This window comes from Pseudophryne corroboree, chromosome 11, assembly GCF_028390025.1.
Source record: "Pseudophryne corroboree isolate aPseCor3 chromosome 11, aPseCor3.hap2, whole genome shotgun sequence".
In the NCBI taxonomy this organism is placed as follows: domain Eukaryota; kingdom Metazoa; phylum Chordata; class Amphibia; order Anura; family Myobatrachidae; genus Pseudophryne; species Pseudophryne corroboree.
Window position 1 is genome coordinate 188,699,078 of NC_086454.1, and position 26,084 is coordinate 188,725,161.

Genomic DNA, 26,084 nt, shown 5'->3' on the forward strand with positions numbered 1-26,084 from the left:
CTCTTCGAGCTGGTCCTGGTTCTAAAAATGCGGGGGAAAAATTGACAGGGGATCCCCCGTATTTTTAAAACCAGCACCGGGCTCTGCGCCTGGTGCTGGTGCCAAAAATACGGGGGACAAAAAGAGTAGGGGTCCCCCGTATTTTTAACACCAGCATCGGGCTCCACTAGCTGGACAGATAATGCCACAGCCGGGGGTCACTTTTATGCCGTGCCCTGCGGCCGTGGCATTAAATATCCAACTAGTCACCCCTGGCCGGGGTACCCTGGGGGAGTGGGGACCCCTTCAATCAAGGGGTCCCCCCCCCCCAGCCACCCAAGGGCCAGGGGTGAAGCCCGAGGCTGTCCCCCCCCATCCAATGGGCTGCGGATGGGGGGGCTGATAGCCTTTTGTGATAATAAAAAGATATTGTTTTTTCCAGTAGTACTACAAGTCCCAGCAAGCCTCCCCCGCAAGCTGGTACTTGGAGAACCACAAGTACCAGCATGCGGGAGAAAAACGGGCCCGCTGGTACCTGTAGTACTACTGGGAAAAAATAAAATACCCAAATAAAAACAGGACACACACACCGTCGACAGTAAAACTTTATTTCATACGTCGACACACACATACTTACCTATGTTCACAAGCCGACATCGGTCCTCTTCTCCATGTAGAATCCACGGATACCTGAAAAGAAAAGATCAATATACTCACCTCAGCCATGGTCCAGAGATAAATCCACGTACTTGGCAAAAAAACAAACCGAACACCCGCTCCATGCCGGAGTGAAAGGGGTCCCATGCTGACACATGGGACACCTTTCCACGAATGAGACCTGTCAGTGACAGCTGTCACAGAAAGGTCTCTAAGCCAATCAGGAAGCGCAACTTCGTTGCGCTCACCTGATTGGCTGTGCGCTGTCTGTACTGTGACAGCACATCGCAAAGCCGCTCCATTACTTTCAATGGTGGGAACTTAGCGGCTAGCGGTAAGGTCACCCGCCGGTCAGCGGCTGACCGGCGGGTGACCCCACCGCTACCCGCAAAGTTCCCACCATTGAAAGTAATGGAGCGGCTTTGCGATGTGCTGTCACAGTACAGACAGCGCACAGCCAATCAGGTGAGCGCCACGGAAGTAGCGCTTCCTGATTGGCTGAAGGGACGTCAGTGACAGGAGTCACGTGATGTCCCGGCATTCGGGAGAAAGGGGTCTGATGTGAAAACATTGGACCCCTTTCTAGTCCGGTATGGAGCGGGTTTTTGCGTGTTTTTTTTTTTAAACAAGTACGTGGATTTTACTCTCTGGACGTGGATTTATCTCTGGACGCTGGAAGGTGAGTATAATTTTTTCACAGGTACCCTCGGATCGTCGGAGACCGTGGCAGTCGGCGTGTCAACATAGGTAAGTATGTGTGTGTCGGTAGTGTGTAATAAAGTTTTACTATCAAGGTGTGTGTGTCCTGTTTTTATTTGGGTATTTTTTTCCCAGTAGTACTACAGGTACCAGCGGACCCGTTTTTCTCCCGCATGCTGGTACTTGTGGTTCTCCAAGTACCAGCTTGCGGGGGAGGCTTGCTGGGACTTGTAGTACTGCTGGAAAAAACAATATCTTTTTATTATCACAAAAGGCTATCAGCCCCCCCATCCGCAGCCCATTGGATGGGGGGGGACAGCCTCGGGCTTCACCCCTGGCCCTTGGGTGGCTGGGGGGGGACCCCTTGATTGAAGGGGTCCCCACTCCCCCAGGGTACCCCGGCCAGGGGTGACTAGTTGGATATTTAATGCCACGGCCGCAGGGCACGGCATAAAAGTGACCCCCGGCTGTGGCATTATCTGTCCAGCTAGTGGAGCCCGATGCTGGTGTTAAAAATACGGGGGACCCCTACTCTTTTTGTCCCCCGTATTTTTGGCACCAGCACCAGGCGCAGAGCCCGGTGCTGGTTTTAAAAATACGGGGGATCCCCTGTCAATTTTTCCCCCGCATTTTTAGAACCAGGACCAGCTCGAAGAGCCCGAGGCTGGTTATGCTTTGGAGGGGGGACCCCACGCCATTTTTTTTTCGGGTTTTTCACGTTTTTTTACCTTTTTTTAAAATCGCGGCAAAATCCGCCAAATCGGCCGATTTTCGCCCGCGACTCTGGCGAATCCGTTTTTCATTGAATATGGTGAATTCCGGAAGCCACCTTCCGGGATTCACCTGTCGAATTGAGTCGAATTAAAAAACGGCGAAAATTGCAGCGAATTCGACCGCAATTGCATATACCCCTTAATGTTTCAATTTAATTTCACATACAAATTGTACCTTCATCTGCTTATTACATCAGCGTGCTGCCTCTAGAGATCTGGAAGTGGTTTTCCAAAAATGAAGATATCTGGGGTTTTATACAGGTTGAGTATCCCATATCCAAATATCCGATATACGGAATATTCCGAAATACGGACTTTTTTGAGTGAGAGTGAGATAGCGAAACTTTAGTTTTTTGATGGCTCAATGTACACAAACCTTGTTTAATACACAAAGTTATTAAAAATATTATATTAAATGACCTTCAGGCTGTGTGTATAAGGTGTATAAGAAACATAAATGAATTGTGTGAATGTACACACACTTTGTTTAATGCACAAAGTTATAAAAAATATTGGCTAAAATTACATTCAGGCTGTGTGTATAAGGTGTATATGAAACATAAATACATTCCGTGCTTAGACTTGGGTCCCATCGCCATGATATCTCATTATGGTATGCAATTATTCCAAAATACGGAAAAATCCCATATCCAAAATACCTCTGGTCCCAAGCATTTTGGATAAGGGATACTCAACCTGTATGAGTTTTATGTGTTGCTTATTTATTAATGTATATCCATATTACTACATTAACAAATGAGTAAAGTAATAAAAAAATATTTAAGTAAATTCCAGTGATAAATTTAGCTACAAGCTATGACAGCTATGGGTTTGAACAAGGCATAAAAGTCATCAGAGAGATGAGCTTTTATAATTAAGTTGCTGAAATGGGATGCAGTCAATTTACTTACAATTAAAATCCCGACGGTCAAAATCCCGACAACCATTGACTTATGGTCAAAATACTGACAAGGACAAAATACTGACATGGTCAAAATACCAACATTAAAAATGTCGACACGGTCAAATTACCGACATTTAACATGTCGACAGGTCAAAAAATTTACACGCGTTTTTCAGGATTTTTTTCATTGAAACCGACTTGTTCATACTTTACCATCCCAGTGGACGCGGAGGGGGAATATAATAGTGTGCCAAACGCAGCAAGGCACCGTGCCCACGTGAGCCATGCGAGGGGATGTGGTACATTTATACGGTGTCCATGTCGACCTATGTCAACATACACTCAAAAAATTTAATTAAAAACTTGTGTCAACTTTTTGACCTATCAACTTTTAAAGGATGGTATTTTGATTGTCGACATTTTAAATGTCAGTATGTTGACCATGTTGGTATTTTGACCTTGTCGGTATTTTGACCATCGGTCAATTGTTGTCGGTATTTTGATCGTTGGAATTTTGATTGTAGGTAAATCATTCTGATCCACTGAAATAAAACTGCTTCTCTCAGTACTGCAGTATTCATGTGTTTGGCATGAGGCAGCAGTAGATAACTGACTCAGTTATGTCCAGTTCATTCAGCAACCAGTTCCACCAGGGGTCGGTTTGTGCTGTACCCACACTCAGAGGCTCTGGCCAATGGTGCACAAAGCAGACCTGTTACATTTTCACCCACTAATGTATCCTGTTGCCCATATTATTTCACAAAAGGAGAAGCCATATTGAATAGCTGAGATACGGTCATTAAAACATTTAGTGAATGTCAGCATTAATTTATTAGACTGTGTATTATTCATTAACAAATATCAGAACAATGTAGTAATCCCCAACTGGTCCAATTATAAATTACTTTCATGACTAATGAGGCACTGAAAAAACACTGTAGAGTCTTTCTTGAACAGATCATCACTAATAGGCCTATTGCTCAGTTCTGTGGGAATAGCGCTTCGGATGTAATAATCTTCATTTTCCAGTCTGGTAAGTATTAGGCTTGCACACATATTATGAATGACATCTTAATACTTATATATGGGTGAGGAAAGTAGTGTCAAATATGAACAACAAAGCTTGGCTAAACTGCCTTTTGAAATGTAGTATTTTAATATTATGTAATAAGATCCACATCATGCTGAGTTAGATGGAATAATTGTTTAATACACAAGCACAAACTTCTGTACAAAGGAGCATCTTGCAGAGCTGGACATTATCATAAAGTGTGTCCAGCTCGACAAGGATATCAAATGCGCCTGATTTTCGAATGAAGAGAACAGAATTATATGCAGGGGTGCTGACAGGTGGGTGGGGCAGATACTAATTATCCAAGGCAAGGTTTGTCTTCTGGGGTCCAGGCCATCTTAGTTGGGGGCGTACCTAGTATTTTTCAGCCAGTTTGTAACTAGTGAGTGTCTGTGTTGCAGCATCCACATATCAATTATATTGGCATTAGTGGGAGGGATTCATACAGTATATTGGCATTAGTGGGAGGGATTCATACAGTATATTGACATTAGTGGGAGGGATTCATACAGTATATTGGCATTAGTGGGAGGGATTCATACAGTATATTGGCATTAGTGGGAGGGATTCATACAGTATATTGGCATTAGTGGGAGGGATTCATACAGTATATTGGCATTAGTGGGAGGGATTCATACAGTATATTGGCATTAGTGGGAGGGATTCATACAGTATATTGACATTAGTGGGAGGGATTCATACAGTATATTGGCATTAGTGGGAGGGATTCATACAGTATATTGGCATTAGTGGGAGGGATTCATACAGTATATTGACATTAGTGGGAGGGATTCATATAGTATATTGGCATTAGTGGGAGGGATTCATACAGTATATTGACATTAGTGGGAGGGATTCATATAGTATATTGGCATTAGTGGGAGGGATTCATACAGTATATTGGCATTAGTGGGAGGGATTCATACAGTATATTGGCATTAGTGGGAGGGATTCATACAGTATATTGGCATTAGTGGGAGGGATTCATACAGTATATTGGCATTAGTGGGAGGGATTCATACAGTATATTGGCATTAGTGGGAGGGATTCATACAGTATATTGGCATTAGTGGGAGGGATTCATACAGTATATTGACATTAGTGGGAGGGATTCATACAGTATATTGGCATTAGTGGGAGGGATTCATACAGTATATTGGCATTAGTGGGAGGGATTCATACAGTATATTGGCATTAGTGGGAGGGATTCATATAGTATATTGGCATTAGTGGGAGGGATTCATACAGTATATTGACATTAGTGGGAGGGATTCATACAGTATATTGGCATTAGTGGGAGGGATTCATACAGTATATTGGCATTAGTGGGAGGGATTCATACAGTATATTGGCATTAGTGGGAGGGATTCATACAGTATATTGGCATTAGTGGGAGGGATTCATACAGTATATTGGCATTAGTGGGAGGGATTCATACAGTATATTGGCATTAGTGGGAGGGATTCATACAGTATATTGGCATTAGTGGGAGGGATTCATACAGTATATTGGCATTAGTGGGAGGGATTCATACAGTATATTGGCATTAGTGGGAGGGATTCATACAGTATATTGGCATTAGTGGGAGGGATTCATACAGTATATTGGCATTAGTGGGAGGGATTCATACAGTATATTGGCATTAGTGGGAGGGATTCATACAGTATATTGGCATTAGTGGGAGGGATTCATACAGTATATTGGCATTAGTGGGAGGGATTCATACAGTATATTGGCATTAGTGGGAGGGATTCATACAGTATATTGGCATTAGTGGGAGGGATTCATACAGTATATTGGCATTAGTGGGAGGGATTCATACAGTATATTGACATTAGTGGGAGGGATTCATACAGTATATTGGCATTAGTGGGAGGGATTCATACAGTATATTGACATTAGTGGGAGGGATTCATACAGTATATTGGCATTAGTGGGAGGGATTCATACAGTATATAGACATTAGTGGGAGGGATTCATACAGTATATTGGCATTAGTGGGAGGGATTCATACAGTATATTGGCATTAGTGGGAGGGATTCATACAGTATATTGGCATTAGTGGGAGGGATTCATACAGTATATTGGCATTAGTGGGAGGGATTCATACAGTATATTGACATTAGTGGGAGGGATTCATACAGTATATTGACATTAGTGGGAGGGATTCATACAGTATATTGGCATTAGTGGGAGGGATTCATACAGTATATTGACATTAGTGGGAGGGATTCATACAGTATATTGGCATTAGTGGGAGGGATTCATACAGTATATTGGCATTAGTGGGAGGGATTCATACAGTATATTGGCATTAGTGGGAGGGATTCATACAGTATATTGACATTAGTGGGAGGGATTCATACAGTATATTGGCATTAGTGGGAGGGATTCATACAGTATATTGACATTAGTGGGAGGGATTCATACAGTATATTGACATTAGTGGGAGGGATTCATACAGTATATTGGCATTAGTGGGAGGGATTCATACAGTATATTGGCATTAGTGGGAGGGATTCATACAGTATATTGACATTAGTGGGAGGGATTCATACAGTATATTGGCATTAGTGGGAGGGATTCATACAGTATATTGACATTAGTGGGAGGGATTCATACAGTATATTGGCATTAGTGGGAGGGATTCATACAGTATATTGGCATTAGTGGGAGGGATTCATACAGTATATTGGCATTAGTGGGAGGGATTCATACAGTATATTGGCATTAGTGGGAGGGATTCATACAGTATATTGACATTAGTGGGAGGGATTCATACAGTATATTGGCATTAGTGGGAGGGATTCATACAGTATATTGACATTAGTGGGAGGGATTCATACAGTATATTGGCATTAGTGGGAGGGATTCATACAGTATATTGGCATTAGTGGGAGGGATTCATACAGTATATTGACATTAGTGGGAGGGATTCATACAGTATATTGGCATTAGTGGGAGGGATTCATACAGTATATTGGCATTAGTGGGAGGGATTCATACAGTATATTGACATTAGTGGGAGGGATTCATACAGTATATTGGCATTAGTGGGAGGGATTCATACAGTATATTGACATTAGTGGGAGGGATTCATACAGTATATTGACATTAGTGGGAGGGATTCATACAGTATATTGGCATTAGTGGGAGGGATTCATACAGTATATTGGCATTAGTGGGAGGGATTCATACAGTATATTGGCATTAGTGGGAGGGATTCATACAGTATATTGACATTAGTGGGAGGGATTCATACAGTATATTGGCATTAGTGGGAGGGATTCATACAGTATATTGGCATTAGTGGGAGGGATTCATACAGTATATTGACATTAGTGGGAGGGATTCATACAGTATATTGGCATTAGTGGGAGGGATTCATACAGTATATTGACATTAGTGGGAGGGATTCATACAGTATATTGACATTAGTGGGAGGGATTCATACAGTATATTGGCATTAGTGGGAGGGATTCATACAGTATATTGACATTAGTGGGAGGGATTCATACAGTATATTGACATTAGTGGGAGGGATTCATACAGTATATTGGCATTAGTGGGAGGGATTCATACAGTATATTGACATTAGTGGGAGGGATTCATACAGTATATTGGCATTAGTGGGAGGGATTCATACAGTATATTGACATTAGTGGGAGGGATTCATACAGTATATTGGCATTAGTGGGAGGGATTCATACAGTATATTGGCATTAGTGGGAGGGATTCATACAGTATATTGACATTAGTGGGAGGGATTCATACAGTATATTGGCATTAGTGGGAGGGATTCATACAGTATATTGGCATTAGTGGGAGGGATTCATACAGTATATTGACATTAGTGGGAGGGATTCATACAGTATATTGGCATTAGTGGGAGGGATTCATACAGTATATTGACATTAGTGGGAGGGATTCATACAGTATATTGACATTAGTGGGAGGGATTCATACAGTATATTGGCATTAGTGGGAGGGATTCATACAGTATATTGACATTAGTGGGAGGGATTCATACAGTATATTGGCATTAGTGGGAGGGATTCATACAGTATATTGACATTAGTGGGAGGGATTCATACAGTATATTGGCATTAGTGGGAGGGATTCATACAGTATATTGGCATTAGTGGGAGGGATTCATACAGTATATTGACATTAGTGGGAGGGATTCATACAGTATATTGGCATTAGTGGGAGGGATTCATACAGTATATTGACATTAGTGGGAGGGATTCATACAGTATATTGACATTAGTGGGAGGGATTCATACAGTATATTGGCATTAGTGGGAGGGATTCATACAGTATATTGACATTAGTGGGAGGGATTCATATAGTATATTGGCATTAGTGGGAGGGATTCATACAGTATATTGACATTAGTGGGAGGGATTCATACAGTATATTGGCATTAGTGGGAGGGATTCATACAGTATATTGACATTAGTGGGAGGGATTCATACAGTATATTGGCATTAGTGGGAGGGATTCATACAGTATATTGGCATTAGTGGGAGGGATTCATACAGTATATTGGCATTAGTGGGAGGGATTCATACAGTATATTGGCATTAGTGGGAGGGATTCATACAGTATATTGGCATTAGTGGGAGGGATTCATACAGTATATTGGCATTAGTGGGAGGGATTCATACAGTATATTGGCATTAGTGGGAGGGATTCATACAGTATATTGGCATTAGTGGGAGGGATTCATACAGTATATTGGCATTAGTGGGAGGGATTCATACAGTATATAGACATTAGTGGGAGGGATTCATACAGTATATTGGCATTAGTGGGAGGGATTCATACAGTATATTGGCATTAGTGGGAGGGATTCATACAGTATATTGGCATTAGTGGGAGGGATTCATACAGTATATTGGCATTAGTGGGAGGGATTCATACAGTATATTGACATTAGTGGGAGGGATTCATACAGTATATTGGCATTAGTGGGAGGGATTCATACAGTATATTGGCATTAGTGGGAGGGATTCATACAGTATATTGGCATTAGTGGGAGGGATTCATACAGTATATAGACATTAGTGGGAGGGATTCATACAGTATATAGACATTAGTGGGAGGGATTCATACAGTATATTGGCATTAGTGGGAGGGATTCATACAGTATATTGGCATTAGTGGGAGGGATTCATACAGTATATTGGCATTAGTGGGAGGGATTCATACAGTATATTGACATTAGTGGGAGGGATTCATACAGTATATTGGCATTAGTGGGAGGGATTCATACAGTATATTGGCATTAGTGGGAGGGATTCATACAGTATATAGACATTAGTGGGAGGGATTCATACAGTATATTGGCATTAGTGGGAGGGATTCATACAGTATATTGGCATTAGTGGGAGGGATTCATACAGTATATTGGCATTAGTGGGAGGGATTCATACAGTATATTGACATTAGTGGGAGGGATTCATACAGTATATTGGCATTAGTGGGAGGGATTCATACAGTATATTGGCATTAGTGGGAGGGATTCATACAGTATATTGACATTAGTGGGAGGGATTCATACAGTATATTGGCATTAGTGGGAGGGATTCATACAGTATATTGACATTAGTGGGAGGGATTCATACAGTATATTGGCATTAGTGGGAGGGATTCATACAGTATATTGGCATTAGTGGGAGGGATTCATACAGTATATTGGCATTAGTGGGAGGGATTCATACAGTATATTGGCATTAGTGGGAGGGATTCATACAGTATATTGACATTAGTGGGAGGGATTCATACAGTATATTGGCATTAGTGGGAGGGATTCATACAGTATATTGGCATTAGTGGGAGGGATTCATACAGTATATTGGCATTAGTGGGAGGGATTCATACAGTATATAGACATTAGTGGGAGGGATTCATACAGTATATTGGCATTAGTGGGAGGGATTCATACAGTATATTGGCATTAGTGGGAGGGATTCATACAGTATATTGGCATTAGTGGGAGGGATTCATACAGTATATTGACATTAGTGGGAGGGATTCATACAGTATATTGACATTAGTGGGAGGGATTCATACAGTATATTGGCATTAGTGGGAGGGATTCATACAGTATATTGGCATTAGTGGGAGGGATTCATACAGTATATTGGCATTAGTGGGAGGGATTCATACAGTATATTGGCATTAGTGGGAGGGATTCATACAGTATATTGGCATTAGTGGGAGGGATTCATACAGTATATTGGCATTTGTGGGAGGGATTCATACAGTATATTAGCATTAGTGGGAGGGATTCATACATATTTAGCCGGAATACAGAAATAGCCGACGATCATCATTTTCATCTTCCGTCTACATGTGCGCCAGGGGTTGAACCCCCACGAGTGATCCGCCTTTAGCCTTTCTGCTTTTCTAGGCGCAAGAAGTCGTAAGTGCAAAATTGTTCCCAGTCAACAAGAGAAAAGATGCAAAACTATTTTTGGCGCATAGTGAAAGAAAACTGAATCTGTGTCCCAACTGCAGAGGAGCCCCTACAATGATTACGGCGTGTTTTATGTACTTAAACAGTGGTTCCCAAACTTTTTTTAATCACGGCGCCCTAGAGTATCAGAATGTTTTCACAGCACCCTAGGCCAAAAGTTTGTTTGAGAATTTTAGAAAACAATAAGTAAATTATGTTTATGTGTCATGCTTAGTTTCTTTAGTGTGTTGCGGGACAATATTTGCTTCTGTTTGTCCTCATATTTTATAATTGGCAGCCACAAGCATTGGTGTTGTCTATTACTTTGACCAAATATAGTTTGAATTGGTCCTGGACTACCAACCCAAGGCACCCCTACTAGTGTCCTGAGGCACCCCAGGGTGCCACGACACACAGTTTGGGAACCACTGTACTTAACTATAAGTCATTACATTTATTTTTAACACTGTATGTTACATACAACTTTATAGAAACTTATTGACATGTACATTTACTTGTACAGAATTACAGATTGTTACAAAATATTTTACTTACTTTAATGTTAGCTAACTTATTGTCAATCCATATGGTGTAGCAGTGTTACCGTGATACAACACCCCCTGCTGCGCCCCCCTATTTGGCGTGAATGCTTAGTGTTTTTTTACCCCATCCTTTTGCAGATAGATACAAATGTGGGGCAGACAAAGGATAAGATGCGTTTTTCAAATAAGCAATTGTTTTGGCAATTACACAGCTGTAATCCCATAGTATGTTTAAGTACATGTACTATGCAAATGAATACAAATGTAAACTGCATAAAACGGGTTTAAATGTTTATGATAAGCTGAATATTTCTGTGTGTTACATTTAAATTATTAGTTTTATTTTAACCACTTTGTATTTGACTTGTATTATCTATTACATTGTATTTTCGACTCAGATTCTTCCAATAAATAGCCATGCCTCTGATTTTCTTCTAATGTGTATTGCTCCTTTTGATCGCTGTCAGTACATCCCGTCAATTACACATTTAAAATAGTTATTCCTCAATTATTAAATATCACATTGAATTCAGTGTAAACACTTAGATACTGGTAACCTATGAATGAATTTATTTAAGTAGGAATTATCCACTGCAAACATGTATTTAACAAGCTGTGAAAGTAATGCTAATCTTGTTGCCTGCCCTTCCACCATTGAAGTTAACATTGGTAGCACTCAATGCTCACCTGTGCTGCCACATCCTGGAATGGGCGTCTCCTCCCTTGGATCTAGTACCTCTGTGAACTTGCTGCTTTCTCAGTGAAACGCGCGTTAGTGTGTCCCCGCTGTGTACTCCATTGATTTATGCCTATAATTAATAGCGGGACCGGTTTCTTTCACAAAAAATATGTTTTTTGAAACATATGAAATTAAGAATCAGTAATGTGTTTAGGAGAACTACAATTTCCACAGTTTATATTAGTTATTGAAATTATTGAATCATAACAATACACAGTACAGCTGTAATATCATATTTACATCTTTTCTTTACACTTTTTTTCACTTTTAATTTTAATATTTTATGAGTTATTTTAACATGGAAGGATCTTCCTTTTCTATGCTTTTACTTGTGCACTATACCAGGACAGTTACTATTCTCTCTTCTATTTGTTGTGTACTAATAAAACAGTTGTCAGTTGGAACATCCCCTTATGCCATGATAAGAACATAGAATATTAAATTAAAATAAGTCTTTATTTCATGCAAATTAGTTTTCTCTAACGTCCTAAGTGGATGCTGGGACTCCGTAAGGACCATGGGGAATAGCGGCTCCGCAGGAGACAGGGCACAAAATAAAAGCTTGAGATATCAGGTGGTGTGCACTGGCTCCTCCCCCTATGACCCTCCTCCAAGCCAGTTAGATTTTTGTGCCCGGCCGAGAAGGGTGCAAACTAGGTAGCTCTCCAGAGCTGCTTAGAATAAAAGATTCCCTGACTGAGAATATTGATACCCTGGATAGGGACAATATTCTGTTAACTATAGAACATTTAAAGGATGCATTGCTATATATGCGTGATGCGCAGAGGGATATTTGTACCCTGGCATCAAGAGTAAGCGCAATGTCCATCTCTGCCAGAAGAGCATTATGGACCAGACAGTGGTCAGGGGACGCAAATTCCAAACGGCACATGGAAGTATTGCCGTATAAGGGGGAGGAGTTATTTGGGGCTGGTCTAACAGACCTGGTGGCCACGGCAACGGCTGGAAAATCCACCTTTTTACCCCAGGTTACTTCACATCAACAGAAAAAGACACAGTCTTTTCAAACTCAGTCCTTTCGTTCCCATAAGTACAAGCGAGCAAAAGGTCACTCTTTTCTGCCCAAGGGCAGAGGAAGAGGAAAAAGGCAGCACCATGCAGCCGCTTCCCAGGAGCAGAAGCCCTCCCCTGCTTCTGCCAAGTCTTCAGCATGACGCTGGGGCTTTACAAGCAGACTCAGACAAAACCAAAGTCTCCCTCCGACAGGGAGGCAGTTCTGGAAGCCATTCACAAGCTGTACTCCCAGCAGGTGATAATCAAGGTACCCCTCTTACAACAGGGGAAGGGGTATTATTCCACACTATTTGTGGTACCGAAGCTGGACGGCTCGGTGAGACCAATATTAAATCTAAAATCTTTGAACACTTACATAAAAAGGTTCAAATTCAAGATGGAGTCACTCAGAGCGGTGATAGCGAACCTGGAAGAGGGGGACTATATGGTGTCGCTGGACATCAAGGATGCGTATCTCCACGTCCCAATATATCCTTCTCACCAAGGGTACCTCAGGTTTGTAGTACAAAACTGTCATTATCAGTTTCAGACGCTGCCGTTTGGATTGTCCACGGCGCCTCGGGTCTTTACCAAGGTAATGGCCGAAATGATGATTCTTCTACGAAGAAAAGGCATCTTAATTATCCCTTACTTGGACGATCTCCTGATAAGGGCAAGAACCAAGGAACAGTTAGAAGTCGGAGTGGCACTATCTCAGGTAGTGCTAAGTCAGCACGGATGGATTCTAAATATTCCAAAATCGCAGCTGATTCCAACGACACGTCTACTGTTCTTAGGAATGATTCTGGACACTGTCCAGAAGAAGGTGTTTCTCCCGGAGGAGAAGGCCAGGGAGTTATCCGAGCTAGTCAGGAACCTCCTAAAACCAGGACAGGTCTCAGTGCATCAGTGCACAAGGGTCCTGGGAAAAATGGTGGCTTCTTACGAAGCGATTCCATTCGGAAGATTCCATGCAAGAACTTTTCAGTGGGATCTACTGGGAAAATGGTCCGGATCGCATCTTCAGATGCGTCAACGGATAACCCTGTCGCCAAGGACAAGGGTGTCTCTCCTGTGGTGGCTTCAGAGGGCTCATCTACTAGAGGGCCGCAGATTTGGCATTCAGGATTGGATCCTGGTAACCACGGATGCCAGCCTGAGAGGCTGGGGAGCAGTCACACAGGGAAGGAATTTCCAGGGCTTGTGGTCAAGCATGGAAACATCTCTTCATATAAACATTCTAGAACTAAGGGCCATTTACGATGCCTTAATTCAAGCAAAACCTCTGCTTCAGGGTCAGGCGGTGTTGATCCAGTCGGACAACATCACGTCAGTCGCCCACATAAACAGACAGGGCGGCACGAGAAGCAGGAGGGCAATGGCAGAAACTGCAAGGATTCTTCGCTGGGCGGAAAATCATGTGATAGCACTGTCAGCAGTGTTCATTCCGGGAGTGGACAACTGGGAAGCAGACTTCCTCAGCAGACACGACCTTCACCCGGGAGAGTGGGGACTTCACCCAGAAGTCTTCCACCAAATTGTAAACCGTTGGGAAAGACCAAAGGTGGACATGATGGCGTCACGTCTAAACAAAAAACTGGACAGATATTGCGCCAGGTCAAGGGACCCTCAGGCAATAGCAGTGGACGCTCTGGTAACGCCGTGGGTGTACCAGTCAGTGTATGTATTCCCTCCTCTGCCCCTCATACCGAAAGTATTGAGAATCATAAGAAGGAGAGGAGTAAGAACTATACTCGTGGTTCCGGATTGGCCAAGAAGGTCTTGGTACCCGGAACTTCAAGAGATGCTCACGGACGAACCGTGGCCTCTACCTCTAAGACAGGACCTGCTACTGCAGGGGCCTTGTCTGTTCCAAGACTTACCGCGGCTGCGTTTGACGGCATGGCGGTTGAACGCCGGATCCTGAAGGACAAGGGCATTCCAGAAGAAGTCATCCCTACTCTGGTAAAAGCCAGAAAGGAAGTAACCGCAAAACATTATCACCGCATTTGGCGTAAATATGTTGCGTGGTGTGAGGCCAAGAAGGCCCCTACACAGGAATTTCAACTGGGTCGTTTCTTGCATTTCCTGCAAACAGGACTGTCTATGGGCCTAAAATTAGGGTCCATTAAGGTTCAAATTTCGGCCCTGTCGATATTCTTCCAGAAAGAACTGGCTTCAGTACCTGAAGTTCAGACATTTGTGAAAGGGGTGCTGCACATACAGCCTCCTTTTGTGCCTCCAGTGGCACCTTGGGATCTCAATGTTGTGTTGAGATTTCTAAAATCACACTGGTTTGAACCATTGTCTACGGTAGATTTAAAATATCTCACGTGGAAGGTGTCGATGCTGTTGGCCTTGGCTTCAGCTAGGCGTGTGTCAGAATTGGCGGCTTTATCATGTAAAAGCCCTTACCTAAATTTTCATTCTGACAGGGCGGAATTGAGGACTCGTCCTCAATTTCTACCTAAGGTGGTTTCTGCATTTCACATGAACCAACCTATTGTGGTACCTGCGGCTACTAGGGACTTAGAGGACTCTAAGTTGCTGGACGTTGTCAGGGCCTTGAAAATATATGTTTCCAGGACGGCTGGAGTCAGGAAAACTGACTCGCTGTTTATCCTGTATGCACCCAACAAGCTGGGTGCTCCTGCTTCAAAGCAGACGATTGCTCGTTGGATTTGTAGTACAATTCAGCTTGCACATTCCGTGGCAGGATTGCCACAGCCAAAATCAGTAAAAGCCCATTCCACAAGGAAAGTGGGCTCATCTTGGGCGGCTGCCCGAGGGGTCTCGGCTTTACAACTTTGCCGAGCAGCTACTTGGTCAGGGGCAAACACGTTTGCTAAATTCTACAAATTTGATACCCTGGCTGAGGAGGACCTGGAGTTCTCTCATTCGGTGCTGCAGAGTCATCCGCACTCTCCCGCCCGTTTGGGAGCTTTGGTATAATCCCCATGGTCCTTACGGAGTCCCAGCATCCACTTAGGACGTTAGAGAAAATAAGATTTTACTTACCGATAAATCTATTTCTAGTAGTCCGTAGTGGATGCTGGGCGCCCATCCCTAGTGCGGATTGTCTGCAATACTTGTATATAGTTATTGTTACAAAAAATTCGGGTTATTATTGTTGAGCCATCTTTTCAGAGGCTCCTTTAAAATTATCATACTGTTAACTGGGTTCAGATCACGAGTTGTACGGTGTGATTGGTGTGGCTGGTATGAGTCTTACCCGGGATTCAATATCCTTCCTTATTATGTACGCTCGTCCGGGCACAGTATCCTAACTGGCTTGGAGGAGGGTCATAGGGGGAGGAGCCAGTGCACACCACCTGATATCTCAAGCTTTTATTTTGTGCCCTGTCTCCTGCGGAGCCGCTATTCCCCATGGTCCTTACGGAGTCCCAGCATCCACTACAGACTACGAGAAATAGATTTATCGGTAAGTAAAATCTTATTTTTTTTTTTTATACATTATTACTATTCTCTTACGTCCTAGAGGATACTGGGGTCCACATCAGTACCATGGGGTATAGATGGTTCCACTAGGCACTTTAAGAAATCAATAGTGTGCATTGGCTCCTCCCTCTATGCCCCTCCTACCAGACTCAGTTTAGAAAATGTGCCCGGAGGAGCCGGTCACGCTTAGGGAATCTTCTGAAGAGTTTTCTGCATTTATTTTCTGTTTGTTGTCTTCAGGCAGGTCTGATTGGCACCAGACTGCCTGCTTTGTGCAACTTAGGGGGAGAACAGCCCAGTTTCCTGAAGAGTTAATGATCCCGTTTCTCCGCTGACAGTACACTGAGCTCCTGAGGGAGTCATTCGCAAGCCCCACCAAGGCGAGCGTACCCTCCCACAGCATGCCGTCACCCCTAACAGAGCCAGAAGATAGAAGAGTGGTGAGTACAGCACCTGCGTCCCTGTTAGCGGGTCGCTGGCGGGAATGGTGGCACAAGGGTGGGAGTGCAGCTCTGGCTGCAGGCTGCGCTCCAGGGTGCTCAGAGACATACACAGCTGTGTGTGTCCCGCTGTGAGGGGTGCGCTGAGCCACCAATGTACACCCCTATTGGCGGACATACCTAACACGGTTTTCAACCCTTTGTAGGATATATAATTACCTCAGGCCAGTATAAAAAGCGGGAAGCCGAGCGCCACTAAGGGGGCGGGCTTCACTATGTGCGGATCCAGCAGCTCACCAGCACCATTTTCTCTCTGCAGCTCACACTAACGGCGCTGGCAGGGAAGCGCAGCCCCTCCACTGAGAGGGGGGGGGGGGGAGGCAGTATTATAAGTACTAATACCCTATTAAGGGTACTTAGTCTGTGCCCAGCTGTTGTGATTATTATTAGCTAAAGGAGCGCAGTGTGGCTGCTCTCCTCATAACTCTGTGTCTCCCTAGGAGGCTCTGTTGGTTAATTGTGCTTAACCTGTATTCTTCTGTATGTGTGTGTGTATGAAAACCTCCACATTACAATGTCTAAGGAGTGTGTTTCCTACTCAGCAGAGTGCTTCTCTTCCCCTGGGGGATCATTACACTGTACTCAGTACACATTCTCAGGCCAGTGGGTCCGACCCAGCATGGTTGCATGCCATAAGGGGATAATTAAATATATTCAATAAATTATCCCATACTGAGAAAGAGACACAATACTTAAAGTCTGTGGATGACCTAATGAATAAATAGATTCAGCTCCCACACGAGCACCTCAAACCCCTACCATTTGTCCACAAAAAGTACACTGGCCCAGATCTTACAGGATGACACTGATGACGATCCCTCAGACGCAGGGGACGGTGAGGTGGATATAGGGGTGGGAGATGCAGCTCTGGCTCAGGGGATGCAAACGCTGATAGAAGCTGTTAGATTGCAGTTTCCTGATAAGGGGACAGTAGACGGGGAGGAATTTTTCTTTTTTCTGTAAAGAAGAACTCCTCAGATACTTTTCCAGCATCAAAAGAGTAAATTCTCTATTTGAAGCGTCTTCGGCTAATCCAGAGGAAAAGTTTCTGATACGATCGTGAACGCATCTGTATCGTCATGTAAAGTTATTTTACCTGTCCCAGGCGCAGCCTCCTTAACGGACACGGCTGACCATGAGAGACCTCTCAAATCACTATACACAGCTGCGGGAATATCCCAGGGACCCACTATTGCTTGTGCATGGATCACTAGGGTCATTGCAAAATAGTCAGGCTACCTAATTGATGATTTGTGGAGGGATCGGTTTGTTTCTGCAACATATACAGGACGCTGCAAATTTTATGGCGGAGGCCATGAAAGAAATAGGCCTGCTCAACACACGCGTCGCTGCCATGGCTGTGTCAGCACACAGAGGCTTCTGGATACGCCAGGGGACTGCGGACGTGGATTCCAGGAAAGTAGTGGAGAGCCTACCTTTCGCAGGTGAGGCCTTGTTTGCAGATGGACTGGATAAGTGGATATCCATGGCTACGGTGAGTAAGTCTACATACCTTCCTTCCGCAGCACCCCCAGCTAGGAATACCTACTCTGCTCCAAATCTGTAGTCCTTTCGGACAGCAAAATTTAAAAGCAAACCCAAAGGTTCTTCTATGGCCTTCAAGGGCAATACAATTAAACCCAGAAAACCAGCAGATGATGGTTCTCAGGAACAGACCTCCGGATCTGCTTCCTTAAAGCCTTCGGCATGACGGTGGACCGCACTGCCTGGAAGACAGGCAGGTGGGAGCCCGGTTAAGTTATTTCAGTCACATTTGGGCCACATCTAGCCAGGATCCCTAGATTAAACCCAGTGATACAGACTGTAGTTTCAGGAACTCCCACCTCATAGATTCTTCAAATCCGGCTTACCAGCTTCTCCAGAAGCAAGTATGACTTTACAGGCAGCCATTCAAAAACTGGTACAGACTCAGGTCATTGTTCAAATTCCACCTCAACTACAAAACAAGGGTTATTATTCCAACCTGTCTGTGGTTCCGAAAATCGGAGGCCCATTTTAAATCACTGAATCCATACTTGCAGGTGTTCGAGTTCACGGTGGAGTCTCTGAGAGCGGTGTTCTCAGGTCTGGAGGAAGGGGAATATCTGGTGTCTCTGTACGTCAAGGATGCGTACCTTCATATTCCGATTTGGCCGCCTCATCAGGCTTATCTAAAGTTTGCACTACAGGACTGTCACTACCAGTTCCAGGCCCTGCCATTTGGCCTCTCCACGGCACCAGGGGTATTTACCAAGGTGCTGGCAATGATAATGTTCTCCCCCGCAAGCTGGATGACCTGCTGATACAAGCACCATCCAGGGTGAGGTTTTTGGACAGCATTGTCCTCTCAACCCGACAACTTCAGGATCACGGGTGGATTCTGAACCTACCAGAATCCCACCTGGAACCAACACGGAGGCTTCCGTTGCTGGGGATGATACTGGATACGGAGGAACAGAAGGTATTCCTTCTGTTGGAAAAGGCATTGGTAATTCAGTCGATGGGCGGGATGTTTTAAGACCAGCCCGGATGTCTGTGCATCTGTGTATTCACCTTCTGGGGAAGATGGTCGCCTCTTAAGAGGCTCTGCAATACGGAAGGTTAGACGCAAGGCCCTTCCAACTGGATCTATTAGACCAATGGTCCGGATTCCCACCTCTTCCATTGATCTCAAGAATTCTCAAAAGAATAAAAGGGAAAATGTTAAAGCAATTCTCATTGCTCCAGATTGGCCAAGAAAGACCTGGTATGCGGATCTACTGGTGATGCTCCTAGAGGATCCGTGGCCACTGCCTCTTCGAGAGGCTCTTCTACAACAGGGGCCGTTCGTCTATCAAAACTTGCCATGGCTACGTTTGTCGGCATGGCAGTTGAGCATCAAATTCTAGCCCGGAAAAGTATTCCAACCCTGATCCAAGCCAGGAGAGGGGTAACATCTAAACATTACCACCGTATTAAAAAAAAAAAATTGCTCGTGATGTGAAAACAGGGAATTTCCTGCAGTGGAATTCCAACTGGGACATTTTCTCCTTTTTTCTACAGTCAGGTGTGGATGTGGGCTTACGTTTGGGCTCCTTGCAAGTCCACATTTGGGCCTTGTCCATTTTTCTTCCAGAAACACTTGGCTTCCCTCCCCGAGGTTCAGACGTTTTAGAAGGGGGTTCTGCACATCCTTTGTGCCTCCCATGGCACCTTCGGATCTGAACGTGGTGTTGCGGTTCCTACAATCGGAGTGTTTTGAGCCTTTACAGGAGGTTGACGTAAAGTTTCTTACGTGGAAGACCGTTACACTTTCGCCTTGGCTTCTGCAAGGCGTGTGTCCGAACTAGGGGCGTTGTCTCACGAAAGCCCTATTTGATTTTTCACGAAGATAGAGCTGAACTCGGAACTCGTCAGCAATTTCTTCCTAAGGTGGTGTCTGCGTTTCGTATCAACCAACTTATTGTGGTTCTGGTGCTTACTGACACCTCTGCTACCTCAAAGTCCTTGGATGTTGTTAGGGCTTTGAAGATCTATGTGAAGCGGACAGCTCATCACAGAAAATCTGACTCACTGTTTGTTCTCTCTGATCCCAAGAAAATTGGGTGTCCTGCTTCAATGCACTGGGGGGGACACCGGACCTATCGGAGGGCTTATAACACACCTGATATTCTAATGAAATTGCCGGTGAGTGACATATGGGTCACGTGACCGGCATATTTGTGTCTGTTTTATTAATTGTATTAGAAATAACTATACATAATTGAACCTACGGTAACTATTTTAGGACTGTTCTTTAAGAAATATATGTTATTTTTTATTTTGGATCAGTTAATTATAACGAATACAGCTGTAGTGTGAATCACTCATTAGTGAGGTATAAAAATGGCTCTCAGTGACTCTGAGGTTTACTTCTGAAGAAGCTGAGCGACCTAGATCAGAGAAACGCATCAAGGTACCGCTGTGGAGCCCTAACCTACTATCCAGCTTGATCCAGATAAGGACTATTCCGTTTAACTTGGATTTCCAAGGACCAGGATTTAAAACCACTCCTTTTCAGCATATCCAGCAAACTATGGAAACCCCTTGAACTATCTACACAGACGAGCAATTGCAATCACCACCTCGTGGAACTGTGTGTGAGGTAATATCAGGGCATTACCAGCTGACTGTGCAAATAATCCTAAGGAGGAGGAAACTTCTATCCATACTAAGTCCGGGATCACTAAGTAATGGTTGGGTCCATATCAGTAGATTGAAAAAAACATTATCTCAGAGCCAGTATTCATTTTTATTCTTATCTTTTATTAAGATTTATTAATGTGTGTGACCTATCAGTGTTTATGTTTTATTAATTATTAAACCCTTTTTTTTTTTAACTGATCCATTGATATTACAATTAATTTATTGATTATTTGGAGACACAACTCTTAGCGCTGGTATTTTCTTGTATATTACTATCCAGCATGCTTATTCATCGGCAGGATTGCCGATTAATAAAGTACAGGCCCACTATACTAGGTCAGTGGGGTCTTCCTTGGCGGCTGCCCGGGGTGTATCAGCTTTGCAACTTTGCCAAGCAGCTACTTGGTTGGGGTCGAATACGTTTGCTAAGTTCTACAAGATCGATACTTTGGCCTCTGAGGTCCTTCAGTTTGGTAAATTAGTTCTGCAGGAATCTCAGCACTCTCCCACCCAGTTTGGGAGCTTTGGTACATCCCCATGGTGCTAATGTGGACCCCAGTATCCTCCAGGACGTAAGAGAAAATAGGATTTTAATTACCTACTGGTTAACCCTTTTCTTGTAGTCCGTAGAGGATACTGGGCGCCCGCCCAGTTTTTCGTGTTTCCTGCTCTGTTACTTGGTTTAGTAATGTTGTTGGTTTGGCTGTTGCTATTCCTGTTCAGGTTTGGTTCGCATTGCATTCCTCTTGTTGTGTGTGCTGGTTCAAATCTCACCACTGTTTTGTTAAATCCTTCCTCTGGATATGTCCATCTCCTCGGGCACAATTTCCAGACTGATTCTGGTAGGAGGGGCATAGAGGGAGGAGCCAGTGCACACTATTGATTTCTTAAAGTGCCCAAGGCTCCTAGTGGACCCGTCTATACCCCATGGTACTAATGTGGACCCCAGTATCCTCTACAGACTACGAGAAAAGGATTTACCGGTAGGTAATTAAAATCCTATTTTTATCATACTGGTGCAGAGGATCAACCATAGACTTTTCTTGTGTTAGATATAATACAAGAGAGGTGTTCCATTAGGGAAGCATGGATGATGTAAAGGTTATCATTACTGCCTTACAACACTGTGGTCAATTCCCACCACAGCCATAACTGGGTTCAATCTCCACCGTATTCCTAACTGTATTGCATCTGTATATTCTCATGCTTGCATGGGCTACCTACAGTTTCCTCCTTACTGGTAGGTTAATTGGCTCCTGATAAAAATTAACCCTAGTGTGTGGGTATATGTGGTAGGTAATATAGATTGTAGGCACCACTGGGTCAGGGACATATGTGAATGGCCAACTGTGTGGAATATTTATGTACTATGGGCCTAATTCAGACCTGATCGCAGCTGCAAAATTTTTCTGTAATGGGCAAAACCATGTGCACTGCAGGTGGGGCAGATAAAACATGTGCAGAGAGAGTTTGGTTTGGGTGTGGTGTGGTGTGTTCAAACGGAAATCTAAATTACCTGTGTAAAATTAAATCAGCCAGTATTTACTCTGCACAGAAACAAAATAACCCAAATCTAACTCTCTCTGCTCATGTTATGTCTGCCCCACCTGCAGTGCACATGGATTTGCCCATTAGAGAAAGATTTTGCAGCTGTGATCAGGTCTGAATTAGGCCCTATGTAAATAACTGTTCATAAATAATAGGCCAAACTATCTTCAACATGTGTCATTGTGTTGGGTATGTTTGCCAATATCATGAAAGGATAGAGAGAAAGAGGGTAAGAAGGAATATGAGGTACAGGAATCATGCATGAGATAAGGTTTTCTCCATAGAGGGGCTATTTTCAGGCAGTATAAAAAGATGTGGAGCAGTTTGCCTGAAATATGTATAGCAGCTTCATCAGAACATGTCTTTTTTCTATATTTGCCAGACCTGTCCATATAATTAATAGTGAATTCCATTTGTGAAAGTCAGTAATGATATTTTCTGATAGAGAGTGCCAGGTAGTTTGCCAATACAGTTGCTCATACTGTACTTGCTGGTCAAGTAATTCCAGGTACTTAAGACTGTGGACTTTTCATTAACAATTTATGGTAGAGAAGAGTTGTAATTTAAGAGGATTATGGATTTTGTTTTTACTGGAGTTGATTCTAATATTGGAGGTATCACCCATCCTTGTCTTCCTTTTCAAAGATGGGTGATAAAATGGTGTTTATCACAGGATGACATTATCAAGCGAGCCAAATTCTTTACCAGAGTTGTCCATATTGCGCCATATTAGTAAAGCAAAGGAGCTCATGACTGATGGTGCTAGCAGTACCAGACTTAGAGCTCTTTAATATTCCATCATAGCAGGTATGATCAATTCTTGTAATAAATAACTGTGGACAAGGAGCAGATACGTTTTTTTAAGATATTTGATTCAAGGCTGTTATGAACCAGGTTTAAACCAGATCACAGAATGCATGAAACTTAAACCCACAATATTTAAACAGTCTTAATGATCATATCAGGATAGCAATCCTGTTAGAATATGTTCTATTTATTGTATGGACAGAACACAACCAGTATAGAAATGATGCAAGGAAACAGTCACTAATTTGCAGTGCAGAGAGATATACAGCAATGCTGTAACAGGTTCAATTAATTAGTAGGAGTCTGTGGTAGGATGACGAGGCAGGCCAAGGGAATCCAGTTTGCATGCAAAGATTTATGGAATGAGGCAAACTGTAGCACTTGCTGAGGTGAGATGGTACCTGACAGGTGATCCAGTAAAAGTCCAGTTGTCTGAGGCCAAGGTAATCCAAATGACAGACAAGGTACAAGCGCAGACTGAAGACTAAGACACAGCAAAAGTCCTGGTGCTGTAGATGTTTGACAAGCAAGGTCAGACTATCACCAGCACAGAAGAGTAAGTGAGACCAGGCTATAAAGGGCTTGAATGCCTCACCTGGCCCACTCCCATGACTCTCCCAGGAATACATATGACATTTTGGCTGTTGGGATGACCGACCGCGGCATCCCAACACTTATACTTCCAATACATCCGAGGGGGTATTTCTACCCCCCTATCCTAACCCTCGGGTGTCTGCTTTGGCTAACCCTCTGGGGGTGTCGGCTATGGTTAACCACCTCCCTAGTGCTTAACCCTCTCCCCCCGGACCCTAACACTGACCCTGAACCCCGATACTTTCTGTATCCTGGCTGTTGGTGATCCAGCGCCGGTCTCTTGAGTGTTGTCGGGATTCCAGCATCGGTCACATGACCACCAGCGTCCCAACAGCCGGGATGCTGAACGCATCACCTCTCCCAATCAGCTGATCACTGATTGTACCCATAACAAATGTTTCCAGCAACCATGGCATTAGGATTCACTGCACAAAGGGACTGCATGGCACGTAGAACCTGATGACTATTTCTGGACTGCAGTGTCCTGAATAACACAGCCTCTCCCTTGGGTTCTAACAGCATTAATTCCTTCGGAGTAAAGTCTAAAGAGTTTAAGCCACTGCAAAGAGAGAACTTCAGATAATGGGGGTCATTCAGAATCAGAATCAGCTTTATTGGCCAGGTGTACTCACGTACACTAGGAATTCTTTGTTGTACAATGCATCGCCAAGCAGCAACATGGAGGAAACAAAAAAAAAAAAAAACGTAGCATACATTACAAACATTACACATATGAGTTCATACTGCACATATGCATCTGAACAGTAGACATATTATACATTTAAGACTAAAAACTAAGGCTGCTTGGCAGAGCAGCACCGAGGCAGCCATCCGCGGCGCCAACTAGAACTCACACAATGCACATAATACAGAAGATTTAAGTATTACATCAAAAGATAAACCACACAAAGACACAGAAAGAATAATGCATGATTGGTGTAGGCATTTTGAGTAATAACCTCCAGGGGTTGTGTATTCCACCATCACAAGGCACCAGGTGCGGCAGCCATCTTAGGCGCACTGCGTAGGATTACCCAGGGTGGAATAGTCCACTCCTAGAAGAGTACACAAAATAGAGAGATTGCAGAGTCCTTAAGTTCAGAGTAGGGTTCCAATAAAAACATCAGGTCCACGCATTTTTCATCCCATCCACAAGCGCACCAGATAAGGCAGCCATGTTGGGCGCACTACAAGGTTGCACAGTGGGAGATGAGCCATACAGGGGCCAAATGCATGTATGGGAGAACTGACACGTGTGTAGGAGTATGCTATACCCTGCATGGAAAGATCCAAATGAAGCACACCCCGCCCACAGGGGAACCATCCGAGGCAGCCATGTGGGGCGCACTGCATAGGTTACTGCTGGCAGGGTGTGCAACCAATGGAGGTACACATTACGGGAATAGCACACAGTGGGGTGGAAGTACTGTGTAAGAAGAAAGAGAAGAGAAAGACACATTTGCAGGAAAACTGTACTAACATTATTTTGTGAAAAAGATAAATGTCCAGGTCTCATGAGAGCAGTGCGGGTGGGTGTGAGAATGTGGGGTGCACACTAATGTCCAATGGAACTGACCCAGCAAAGTCTGGTCCTGATGCGCACGTCCCTCAGTTCCCTGCTGAGCTTGAGGGGTAGTCCCGGGGGCAGTCATGATGTTCTTGGACACAGAAGTAGTAGGCATTGGTCCCGGTGTTCTCATGGCAGAGGTGAGGAGAGGCCACATAATGTTCCAGATTACTTTCTTGATGCTGTTTAATGTTTTTTTAACTGTTCATTTTCAAGACGCTTAGAGAGGGAACGCTTTGAGTATTGGAACGCACAGCTGACATGCACAGCTGTGCATGGTTGAAGTTACAGATATACTATGGGAAATTGACCCAACTACAGCTGAGGCAAATGTCCCACTAATCAAAGGTGTTACATTACACAGTGATTGACTAAACAAACACCAGCCCAGTGAGCCTTAATTAATTGCGGCACTGACCAAGCTTTGAAACGCAGGTATTTTAAATTACAAACAAAAGCATAAATCACAACACTGTCTAACAAATGATTTGAACATACATATGGAATATAGATGATTTGCATAGGTGCAGATAGCAACAGGCAGATTACATGGGGAGATTTGAACATACATTTGGAATATAGATGATTTGCATAGGTGCAGAT